Raw genomic sequence first — 13,568 nt, 5'->3', positions numbered from 1 at the left:
TGAGCACAGCGAAAATGTGCACAAGCTAAGTCCCGTTGCAACAAAGAATGCCGACTGTTACAGGATGATGCCGAGACCAGCTAATAGCATGACAATGCGGTCTGATTACAATTCAAAGCAACAAAGCAACACACCACCCAACTTCGCGAACGTACGGCGTGTGGAACTACTAGTTATTGTAGTCAAGTTGTCCACAATAGTGTCATGCATGAGGAGTACCGTTAGATATTGGCGTCGGGTTTTGTACAATTCGTTTTCGCAAAGCTTCCCGTTCTTTACTTATCTTCGATATTGCTGACCCACCCAAGGTGGGTGGTGCGTTGCTTTACTGCTTCGAATTGTAGTCAGACCGCATTGTCATGTTATTAACTGGTCTCGTCATCGTCCTGTAACAGTCGGCATTCTTTGTTGCCGCGGGGCTTAGCTTGTGCACATTTTCGCTGCGCTCATCTTCCCCTCTTCGGTCCTACGTAACCATGAACCTTCCAAGTTGGAAGGCTGTTGGTATGCGCACTGGAGATGTGTTGGAGCTATGTTTCGGGTCGCTGAATGTCTCAGGAGCCTGTCAGTTTTGTGCCCTAGTGTCGCACTTTCTGACCGTTTATCATCTTGCTACAGTCGTGGATAGTTGCTGCATAACTCGTTCTCATTTATGTCTTCTCTTTTTACATGTTATCACTGGCTCAGTATCCGAGTTTAAAACAAGAGTATGGGCAAAGAATTGAGTTCGGAAATTTTCTCAATGTTCTTTTGGACTGGTGTGGATGGCGTAAATAAAAGTACAAGAACCATGTTTCCAACACGGTCTACCTCTCTATTTAACCTCTGAGACTCTCCATCTGAATCTGACAATTGATATGAAGAGCTGCAATGCTAGACCCACTAAATCCAGTCCTCTAACTTTTCGGATAATGGTAAAAAAAAGTATTTGAATCAGCCTCATAACACATAGCTGCTTTGACCTAGAACTTTGAGTGTTCTAACTGGGGGAGACACAGCAGTCATTGTGAGCTACATGAAGGAAGAAAACGTTGATGCTACCCTACACAACCAAGATCAGGCGAGGGAGTGGCACAGTATTCATACTTGCTTACTCATATCAATTTAAAGTCTACTTACCAGTCATATCCTCTGCGATGTTTTTTATATGAACTTCCTGATTTACCTGGCTGAGCTTCTGTACTAGCTGATATCTGCAAAATCAGGGCAATGTTTTGGAAGTAAAAAATATATATAATCAGCGCAGATTGAGTATAATCAAGATACAAATCAAGATACACATAGTCAACACGGATTGGTGAATGCTGATGAGCTGCTCCTGGCCAGGTCCCGGCTACAACCTCTACTTAGAACTACAACCTATTCATAGGTAGAAGTAACCGCACTCTATACTGTGTGTACTCGACAATAGTTTCCTGTTGCAACTTGTTTTCATAACAAGAAAGTTCAAAGGACAATACTTCTATTCTCCAGATTAAGTGGTGTTGGAAAGTTCGGATTATGGCATCTTGACTTCATACCAAATCATAAGTAAAGGCAGGTCAATTCCAAGATCATTTTTTCTTTCTTGGTTGCACCCCCCCCCCCCCAGCATTTCTCAAAAGATGTTCATGTATGGATCAAGAAACGGCAATTATCACCCCCCCCCCCCCCCCTCACTTGACCGCGGATTCCTGCATATACACTCACACAATAACCACACAACTGTTTGGGGATAGCGCGCTTCTTGTATTATGCCAAACTTGGCTCGCTGAGTCCCTAACTGCTATTTACTGCTCTAACATGAAGCCGTGCCTGGAAGAAGTGAAAGAGCGAAAAGAACAAAATTCTGGCCTTCTGCAAGCAATAACAAGTAAGGAGTGCCGGCTGTGTAAAGTTGCACAACCATGAAGTCGACCGGATGATGGTGAGTTTCTGGCACACATCTTGCCCTGCTGCTCCACCTGCGCATACCTGATACGGCGGTGAGCTTACAGGCTGCCTGGGCCCCAGACACCTCTCTGATGCGCCACGGGGTGCAGTCGAAGCACCTGTATCACTTCGGTGATCCAAATGTGAATGCAGCCTCGCCGGTCGTGTGCCGGCCTGCCGCCTACCCGACCAGCCTGAGACTGGCCCTGCCGCATTTGGCGCTTCTAAATGCTGCGATCCGGTAGACAGCTCACTGGGCTGCCAAATACGTGACTGGCTTGAGGACAGTTCCATACTGCACGGCAGGGCGCCCAGGTCAGGTCGCACGCAGTAGTGGCTTGAGCTGGGCGCGGTGAGGGTTGGTGATAACTACAGTTTCCTCCTTCCTCCTTCCTCAAGTGGACTAAAAAGCGCTCAAAATAAAATAATCGGTTGTCCCTCTTTGGGAACAAATCAGTCAGTTTGTCTGACAGGCGATGAAAAATCGAACGATTTCCGAAAAATCGGAGCAAGTGGCAGCCCTGAGAATTATGCTTTGGAAGGTGAAGCTTCCAATATGATATTAGTTGTGTAAGCAAAAATATTTACAAAGGTCGACTCAACCACCACCACCATCACCTGTTCAAAGGGGAAGTTAAGGCAAAAATTTAAATTTCACCAGTTGTAGTCTTCGGGGTGCTGAGTCGAATGGTCGTGGTCCGAGGAAGCTGAGACGCTCCCTTCCTACTTGAATCCCAATCGAACTCGCGCACTTCCACCGAAACTGGGTGACTGCGCCCTACTAGATGGGGATTTGTATGCAAAATGTCACTAAAAGCGCCATTTCGTTCTTATAAAAGCACGGATGACCGCGATTGGCCCATATGTTGTAGTCTTTTGGACGATAAGTCGACTGGTTTTGGTCCGAAAAGGCTGCGATGCAGCGTTCCTCCTTTATTCCCAATCGAACATAGTTGAACAAGCGGTCACGTGCTCCTGGGTGCTCAAATCACCTGGTCACCATGCCAGCAGGCGACAACTTTCACACCAAGGCTCAACTCGAGTGACAGGACTGCACCCAAAAAAGGTCAAACAGGCTCGTAAGTTGTACCCTGCAGGCACGGTGACCAGGTGACTGGCGTACGCAGGAGCACGTGACCGCTTGTTCAACCTTGTTCGATTGGGAATAAAAGAGGAACGCTGCATCGCAGCCTTTTCGGACCAAAACCAGTCGACTTATCGTCCAAAAGACTACAACATATGGGCCAATCGCGGTCATCCGTGCTTTTATAAGAACGAAATGGCGCTTTTAGTGACATTTTGCATACAAATCCCCATCTAGTAGGGCGCAGTCACCCAGTTTCAGGGGAAGTGCGCGAGTTCGATTGGGATTCAAGTAGGAAGGGAGCGTCTCAGCTTCCTCGGACCACGACCATTCGACTCAGCACCCCGAAGACTACAACTGGTGAAATTTTAATTTTTGCCTTAACTTCCCCTTTACACTCTGTTGGCTGATATAACGTTGACGTCGGCCATAAACTGTTTCCGGTGGGACAGATGGATACATGGTCATTATGTCTCGCTTTTCAATTTCCGTTACCCTAGGCACAGGTGGGATGCGGTCATGTAGGCACCCTAGCGTGCCCTCAAGGTAGCAGGTAAGTAGTATCGGTGACAAACTGTCACCCTGGGGGATAACTGTGGTTCTACTGAATTCAGAAGATGAACCCCTGCCAAGCTGAACTTTCAGCTTTTTCTTGCTAACGAGCACCATGAATAACCTAGTTTCATCAAGATCAACTGGTCAGCAGCTGGAGTAGCTTGGCTCTACTTACAGTATCATAATATTATGCTTTCGAGTCTTGACATGTCCCCTCGAAGAATCGAGCATTGCCATGGAAATAGTTGTGCCTTTGCAGCAATCCATCCGCAAATCCACAATCTTAAAAGATGGCAGCAGTGTTAAGTTTTGGCCTTAATACACACTATGGCTGGGATAGGTAGCAGTTAACTTTGTGCGTTAAATCTACGCAGGGTGATAGTCGACAAGTATTTGAGGATTGCATTTAGAAGGGTGATAGGACGAATGCTGGTAAGAGCCTCCTTTCGTTTCCTGACTTGGGTAAGGGTACGGGTGTACCACATCTTAGGTCTCAGTCTCTCCCCCCCTCCCAAAGTGTTGAGTATCAACGTGACTTCCTCGCATACCTAGTCACCGCCATACTTATTAGTTGCCCGGGGATACCATCCTGACCCGTTGCATGCTGGCATTCGAGAGATGCTTTTGTCACCGTCGTCTTTCCCAGAGTGACTGGTTTGTCAAGTTGGGTGCCTGCTGGGTCAGTTGGTGACCAAAGTGTACTGCAATCCTCTCAGCAGCAACATCCATGTGTTGTGATTGTTCTGGCTGAGTTATCGCAAATGTCTAACGTAGCATGAGGTCTTCACTGTAGCATCATAGCAGCATGAAACCTTATGCTGGCATTGTCTTTGAGATTTTACCCCTACACAACAAGTGAGTCCAGGTGTTCCTTCGCATTCATAAGAATTCTCCCCCAAATAATATGCATCAGCAGGCGGCGCTCATGTTTTGATGGTTCTTTCTTTCACAGGATGGTTGTCCGAGACAGATTTCTTTGTGATTTTCTTTCTGTTTGCTAGAGATGACCGCGATGTCTGGGTCTTGTAGTTCTTACCACGTCAATCTGGATAGTGGCGGCGGAAACGACTACCCTGGACACCGTGGCTCGAGCACAGCACACAGGAGCGACATCGATATTTTCAGAGCGATTACAACAGAGGTACTTGCTGCAACTGAATCCGCTCTAGTCGCACTTTCGTCTCAAAACAGGGACCATTCCTCTCCAGAAGAAACTGCGATCTCTGAATCAGAGGAGAGTTGTTCAGCCTAACAGATGCCTCTAATGTCCTTGTTGAGCAATACAAAGTTGAATTTTGGTGAGTCAATGATTAGTTTTGATTGTAAAGTGTTATTTCGAGTAATTTGAAGTAAAAAACGCGCTAAGTTTCGCTTGTCGGAGGCAGTAATACTATTGGCTCAATATCCGAGTGTTTACCCACACTAGTATACCCAAACCGTTGTTTAGACTGCTCTGCTTGCTCCGTCAACAACGGGCCACCACCACCCATGGCCATCACACCAATGGCCAAAAACAAAATCGTAAGCAGGATGAAATACCAAAACCCGTCCGGAGATATCCCTGTTTTGCAAGTTCAACTTCAAGCCACACCCCTACCGAGCAGGAAAAAAATTAGCATGGGGGTATTGGAACAAATCCCAGCTGCAAACTGAACTTGTAGCTCGAACCTATGAGGGGCGGAAAGTCGTCATATTTCCAAACATGTCCTGCGCAGAAGGGTGCTCAGCACTGACCAGTTTCCGACTTAGTATTGAGTAACCTTAAAGTATTGCTTTTAGGAAATGTTCATGCATTACCAGCCGTCTGGGTAGTCAGGTTCTCACCTTCCTTTTTTATTGACAAATAATCCAACAAAGGCACGTTTTCCCGTTGCGTAGTCATAACCGACCTCCAGTGTGTGATAATGTTTTATCCTTCCATTATCTTCCGCGTGGTCTGCCATTTTGTAGATGATTCCTGTTTTTGCCAAGATTGAATGTACCATGTCGTTATGGACATCATTGGTAGTACGCTTCAACTTAGTAAATTGTGTATTATCTGCAAGGAAATAATAGTGAGAGGGAAGTCACAGAAGGTTATAGCGGATGTTGTTGTTGTGGTTGTGGGCTTGGGTGTGGTTGTGGTTCTTGTTCTTGTACTTTTTCCTGTTGCAGCTGCTGTTGCTGTTGCTGTTGCTGTTGTTGAATTTGTTGTTCAATTCTTTCTTCTCACGGTGGCACAATCGCCAATAAGAGGTGGTTGTTGTTGTTGTTGTTGTTGTCGTCGTCGTCGTCGTCATCGTCGTCGTCCTCATCGTCATCGACGTCGTCGTCGTCGCTGCTGCAGCTGCTGCTGGTGTTGTTGTTTCAAATCTTTATTCTGAAAGATTACCAGTGGCCAACAAGAAATAACAGTGTGAGAGAGGAGAAAGAGTGAGGAAGAATTGGGTGGGCAAGGATTAATGACTACTTACGTGTACGGGCAGGGGTGGTGGCTATACGAGTGTACAGAGTTGTGCAACAGCAGGGACATCTGGGATTTAAAGGGAGTACGAGACGGGATTTCGTGAAGCTGGGTGGGCAAGGAAATAGAGTAATGAAGGGCCTTGGACAGGGGAGAATGCAGACAGCGATCAGTCCTCGGAGTTGGCAAGTGTCAAGTACGAGTGCGACATAAATTACACGAGGGTTACACGTTGCGAAGGGTATGCAGCGAGAGTATATGACTACCGATTGTGTTGTTGTTGTCGCTGTCGCTGTCGCTGTCGCTGCCGCTGGTGCTGGCGCTGGCGCTGTCGTAGTCGTTGTCGTTGTTGTTGTTGTTTCAAATCTTTATTTTCACGATAGCCAGTGGCCAAAAAGAGATAATAATGTAAGAAAGAAGAAAGAGTGAGGAAGAATTGCGGGGGGGGGGGGGGGCAGAGCCTATGGATTAATGACTATGTACGGGCAGGGGTAGTCGCTACACGACCATACAGAGTTGTGTGTCAACTGCAGAGATATCTGAGATTTGAAGAGAGTACGAGAAGGGATTTCGTGGTCGTGGTCGTGGTCGTGGTCGTTGTCGTTGTCGATGTTGTTGCTGTTGTTTGACACTCAATTTGTGTGAATTATTGTAATTCTGATAACAAAATAATTATGTAGAAGGGAAAAAGGACATAATGGAAACGAGTTAAGAGTAACTCTCCACCACAGTAACTAGATACTATATACAGTCAGAAAGTGCAACAACCAGGCACAAAACTGACAGAGTACTGAGACATTCGACGTCCTGGAGCTGAAGCTAGAAAGCTAGGCGTCAGGACGTCAAATGTCTCAGTACTCTGTCAGTTTTGTGGCTAGTTGTTGCACTTTCTGACTGTATATACTTGTAGTATCTAGTTACAGTGGTGGAGAGTTACTCTTAACTCGTTTCCATATGTCCTTTTCCTTTCTACATTAGGCTCAATACCCGAGTTTCAAACAAATAATAATTATGTTATTTAAAATCTTGTAGAGCGCATCACGCAGCTTCATAAGTAAAATTTTCGTTGTGAGCAACACTGGCTCACGCTCAATCACTGCTTTTTACCAGAAATAACGAAAGGGAAAGAGAGAATTTGCTCAGAACTGTTTTCTTGTTACGTTCATCAGTGAACCTACGTAACAATGGAGAGGAAAGTAATTGAAACTAATCTTATATGGACAATTAAAAGTGAAAGAAGGGGATAAGTGCGAATCAAAAAGGTAATTAAACTACATGTATTCAGCAGGGGACAATTTCAGCAGGTAACAACATGCATGTGTGAATCATCAGCATCAGCGAAACAAAGCAAACCTTAACAGACGAAAGGAAGTGTGAATGGAGGGGGGGGGGGGAGGAGGGAGGACAATCACACTCACACCAAACTACTATGTAAACAGTTTGAGGGTGATAACACTTTCCTCACCACACTCGAACCAAACTACTACGTAAACAGTTTGAGGGTGATAACACTTTGCTTTTGTACACACTGGCTTTTGTAAGTAAATGAAGATTGCCTCCAATACTAAAAAAAGCTGAATATCATGAGTATGACTCACACGACACAACATAGTGAAAGAAGAATTTGATTATGAATAACAACAATCAGAGTGGCCTACCAATGCCTGAAAACTGCCCGATTTCTTGACATCCAACTCCAGGTCACAAATGTCAATCACACTCGACGTCACCGGCTTCATCACCATCCGCTTCATCTTCGTTATTATCTTCTCCAACTGACTCATCTGAATGCTCCTTCTGTTCTTCCTCATCCACCGACCTCCGTGTTAGTTCCTGGTCACCTCCTCCCTGCTCCATCGACTCATCCTCATACTCCGCGTCCTCCTCTTCGTCCATTGACCTCTGTGCTCGCTTCCGGTTGCCTACTCCAACCAGCCCAACAGCCTGCGCGCTACCACCACCGACAAAACCGTATAGTGCACAGCTGTACGGCGCGGTCCTAAACACATCGAGATGGTAGCCACTGGTCCCGAGTTTTTCTGTGACGAGCCGACTGTTGGTGTCCGAGCTACATAATCGCATGTCGATTGTATATCTGCCACAGCCACCATGGCTGGTTCCACACCAGGTATTCTAATCGCTGACAACCATTCAGATGGCAACGCGAGTGTTGGAGACCCACTGACAAACAAACATTCCTCGGCCTGTCACGCCCTTTGAGCTGTGGAGCTGATGTAGACATGGGTGTGGTCGAAATGCTGTCAGTCGATTCCGAAATCTGCAGTGGAGGCGGCACCGGATTCTTTCTAGGCCAGCCACTCCTAGGTCCCGTAGAGCGCTGGGATTCCGGTAGAATCTTCAATGGCACATCTTGTTTGATGCATGCGTACAGGTGTTGAACAGTCCTACCAACATACCGGCTATATCACTGCCGGCATTCAAACTAGTAAACCAGATGGCTATGTTGGTTGGTTAGTAGGACATCCTTCCACACCCTGAATGCACGCATCGTTGGAGTGTGAGGATGAGTCGATGGAGAAGGGAGGTGATGACCAGGAGCTAACATGGAGGTCGGTAGATGAGGAAGAAGAGAAGGAGCATTGAGATGAGTCAGTTGGAGAAGATAATAACGAAGATGAAGCGGATGGTGATAAAGCCGGTGACGTCGAGTGTGATTGTGACTTGGAGTTGGATGTCAAGAAATCCGCAGTTTTCTGGCATTTGGTAGGTCACCCTGGTTGTTGTCATTCATACTCAGATTCTTTTTTCACTCTGTTGTGTCGTGCGAGTCATACTCATATTATGCAGCTTAAAGTTTTAGAGACAATCTTCTTCCACTTGTACAAGCCAGTGCAGTGGTCATAAATGAAATACTTACAGTGCAATTAGTCGTCCTGGTAACAGCATTTTAAAGGGGAACTGTCACCAAAAAAAATCTTTGTCTTATCTTGTAGTTCTTTGGCTCCTGATCTCGATGGTTTTATTCGTTTTTCTCTGCAAAGTCTGAAAGTGGGTGAAAACGTGAAAAGAAGGTGCCCAAAATTGTCCCGAAGTACCGAGTGACGTCATGCCGGACTTGACCTACACGCGTACAAGTACATTCGGCTTCAAAAACGAAATCCAGCCTGTGCGCTGGTCGATCGAGCCAACTGTTCGATGTACGGTGCACGTGTGCCTTCTGAACTCGGATGCTGATGTGTACGTTGTGCAGAATGAGAACGCCAGAAAGGGAGAAAACAAGCAAAGTCGACAGCAGTTTGTCGCACTGGTACTTCCTCCGTGAAGCGTGATTTTTTTGTGATTGTGAAGCAGTGGAAGAATTTTGTTTGTTGTTAGTGTGACACACATACCTCGTACTTGTAAACGATTTCGTTGTATCAAAGGTGGGGCGGTGTTGCCCGCGCGGCTCTGAAATCAAAGACTTCGGAGCTTGTCATCTTCGTTTTCAGCAACATCGTCAGATGAATCGCCTACATTGCGTTCCTTTGGGGCTCAGGTTGGTGGTGTTATTGCCCGCCGGAGGTGTACTGTTTTCTGCACACGCACTCATCATCGTGTTGTTCCTCACACGGAAAGTTCAAAACAACGACGTACTTTCGTGCTCACAAAATAAAACTAAGATCCTCGCGGAAGAAGTCAAAAGGGTGAAAGCTTGGCTTCTTTTTGATTTGGCTGTGTAGCTGCACGTGGGTCTCTGGGGACTCTCTCCTTCTGTACGATGTACCCATCCGTGTCAGAGTTCAGAAGGCACACGTGCACCGTACATCGGAACAGCTAGCTCGATCGACCAGCACACGGGCTAAGTACCTCCAGGCCCGCCTTGACCTTTTTAATCGTTGTGAGCTTGACGAGCTGCTCTATGAATGCCACACTATCTAACACCTCCTGCGAGCAAACGATTCATCCCCGAAAAGCAGGGGCGATGAAGCCAGAGACTTCGCCTAACTTGTGACCAATGGGAAGCTCAGATCCGCCACCCACATGCTGGCAGACGTTAGTCGTGGAGGAGCGCTGGACCTGGATGACTCTGTCGATGGAAGCACCGTTCGGGATCTCCTCAAGGCCAAGCACCCGGAGGGGCAGCCTCCTCACGTGGAAGCATTGCTTCAGAGCGAGGCACACGTGCCTCCCCACCCTGTGCGCTTTGAGTCACTCAACTGAGATGCACTACGCAAGGCCAGCCTGCACACCCAAGGAGCTGCCGGTCCCTCCGGGATGGATGCTGCCTCTTGGCGACACATGTGTACATTCTTTGCCGACACAACGGACCAACTGTGCGACGCTATGGCCAAGTGTGATCATCGTCTTGCTACAACATACGTGGACCCGGCCTTACTAGATGCCTACACCGCATGCAGGCTGATTCCACTCGACAAAGGCCCTGGTGTCAGGCCAATAGGCATCGGGGAAGTCTTGCGGCACATTGTGGGGAAGGCCATGCTCGAGGCGATCCGCCTCGAGGTGATCCGCCGCGAAGTCATGGAAGCTGCTGGCAGTCTCCAGCTATGTGCGGTGCAAGAGAGCGGCATAGAGACGGCAATCCATGCGATGTGCGACGTGTTTGATGACCCCTCCACTGAAGCCATTCTTCTGGCCGACGCCACCAACGCGTTCAACTACCTAAATCGCGAAGTGTGCCACCGTAACATCCAGCACCTCTCCCCATCACTCGCCAAACTCGTGATCAACACCTACCGGCAGCCCGCTAGCGTCTGCGTCGGCAGTGAGAAGATCTTGTCATGCGAGGGTATCACATAGGCCGACCCTGTCGCCATGGCGATGTATGCAATTGCCGGGTATCGCTACAGCAACCCCCAGAGGTATAGGAGAAAGCCACAACAGCTCACAACAAACAAAAGCTAAGGACGATGGAAAGAGAGCATGTCAAAAAGAAGACAAACAGTATGAAGTTCAAATGGTTTGAACACTCGTACCACCAACTATACCACTTTCAATAAATCGTGACGCCATTTTGTTTTAACCCTAGAACTACGAAAATTTCAAGTACTGTAACACCGGAAAGTTTAACGTTTTAACGACCATTTTTTCCTTATTTGAAAAATCGTTATTGCCAGAGGTCTGTGTAAAGATGCGCATACAGATGGGTGGCCAGCTAGCCATCGTTAAACTTTCTGCACATAATCATGCCAAAATTACAAAAACAACGTTTAAAAAACTTTTCGGTCGTTAGACTTTGCGGTTTAACAGTAGCCTAGAATTACCAGAGGCATCATATTACTCCACCGGACTTAAACATACCTGTTTCCTATTCTTTTTGGCGATATGTGCAGAAACGGTAGTCCTTAAGTTATCAGGCTACCTTTTAAAAGGAAGAACCAATTACAGGTGCACTATCTTGGAGTCCAGCAGCTGCCATTGCGCACAGCGAAAGGGCGACCTCACGTCAGTTTAAGGAAAAATAAAAGAATATTTGCTTGCCATGCTCATCTTGCAAACTTCATATTCCAGTCTATTAACCAAGAAATGGCTGCTGCCTCGCCACCTTGCTGGATTTGTCTGAGTAAGGTTGGTCATTCTTTGACTGCTGTGACGAGAGAGCTTGGAAGCTCAGGGCCCTACGCTATGCTTTTTTTGCCCTGATGGCCTAGACAAAAAAAGCACAGGGATGTTATAAATTCTTAAAAAATCCCTTTTTTAAGACATAACCTGGGATTCGAACCCGCACTATCGCGCGCCCTGCATGCATCCCCCGATACGCTTCGCATACATACTAATTCTTCCAAGTTGCTTTACGTTATGATCTTGCATTTGAAAGCCCTATTTGAATATGCATTGTGGCCAGCCGTCTTTGATGGTACGGTACGGTACGGTATAGGTACGGGACAGGTACGATCGAGGGTAATACGACACCGTCTACCGCCTTGATGACGGCAGAAAAAGCATAGGGATGTTATCAATTTTTCAATTCTCCTATTTTTTTTTCAGGCATATCCTGGGATTCGAACGCGCACTAACGCCCTACATGCATTCCCCCATACACTTCGCATTCATACCCATTCTTCCAAGTTGCTTCAAGGTATGATCTTGGGTTTGAAAGCCCTATTTGAATATTGCGGCCAGCTGTGTTTGATGGTACGGTACGGTACGGGACAGATACGGGATAGCGCCAGGCGTGACACAAACAAACAAACAAACACACAAATACCAAACGAGAGAGCTTGGAAGCTCAGGGCCCTACGCTATGCTTTTATGCTTTTTTGCCTAGCTCATCGTACATGTTATAAGAACTGATGGGAATGTCTTTTTCGTTGATTGGCCACATCACTGTATTGCAAAAACGTTTCAATCGGTTTGCTTATGAGTTAGGCAAAAGTATTTGCAGAATTTATTGCGGATTGTTATTTCTCTAATAATCATCTACTTTTGTTTTGCTCCTTCTTTTCTTTTTTATCTTCTTATATTGTAAATCAACAAATTTTGGCCGATGAGTAATAGAAACTTCTCTATTAGAGAGGTTAAGATGCACGTTATTTCCGACGTGACGCGCAGTTTCACGTCAAATTTGAATTCGATTGGTATTTTTGCTCTCACATGCATCCATTGCTCAATCATGCATCATTTGCCTATATGACAAACGTTGGCCTGCGATTTACTTTGGCCGGTTGGTACCAAGCGGCGAAATCAGCGAAATTAAATCGCCAGCGAACATTAGTTGATTTTAATACAGTGATGGGATTTTCTGGCCTTTTTGTAGTAATACATGTACATTGACCTGTTGAGCCAATGACGACGCCGAATGCATGGTTGCCTGTGGAGCACATCACATAACTTTACAGTCTCCTAAAATACGTATCCTGTCCGTCGGCAAAAGAGGCTGCAGATTTAGTTTTTCTGCGCGTCGACGGGATGTCTGCGACGCGAAAGTTCAGCTCGCGTTATTTGGCTCGCACGTCGAAAAATCAACGCGAGTGACCTGCTGCTCACGTCGAAATTTGGACATTTCATAAATTTACAGTCTCCTATATAAATACGTTTCCTGTTCGACGGCAAAAGAGGCTGCAGATTTAGTTTTTCTGCGCGTCGACGGGATGTCTGTCCTGACGTTTACTGGGACCAGCGCTGACTCTGCCGATCACGGGCGTTCTGGACTCGACGGGATGTCTGTCCTGACGTTTCCTGGGATCGGCTTAGACTCTGCCGATCGCGGGCGTTCTGGACTCAAAGGGATGTCTGTCCTGACGTTGCCTGGTACCGCCGGACTCTACCGATCACGGGCGTTCCGGAGTTGACGGGATCTCTCTTCCGACGTTTCCTGTGACCGGCACTGAATCGCTCGTTCACGCTTATTTTGGAGACGACGGGATCTCTCTTCCAAAGTATGTTTATGCTGACGCATCCTATCACCTAATCGGCGTCTATTCTTATTTAATTTCCTCCTCGTCTCCCTATTTCTTTCCAAATCTCCCTCTACATCAGGGAGTCGTATACATAATACGACGAATATTGGTACGGTACGGGACAGATACAGGAGCCCGCAAATATTGTGGACAGCTGTTATGTACAAACCTGTAGAGCCTTCGTAGTCACAGATACGGTACAGATACGGGACAGATA

Source organism: Sycon ciliatum, chromosome 13 (assembly GCF_964019385.1).
Source record: "Sycon ciliatum chromosome 13, ocSycCili1.1, whole genome shotgun sequence".
Lineage (NCBI taxonomy): Eukaryota > Metazoa > Porifera > Calcarea > Leucosolenida > Sycettidae > Sycon > Sycon ciliatum.
Note: the sequence above shows the minus strand (reverse complement) of the source record.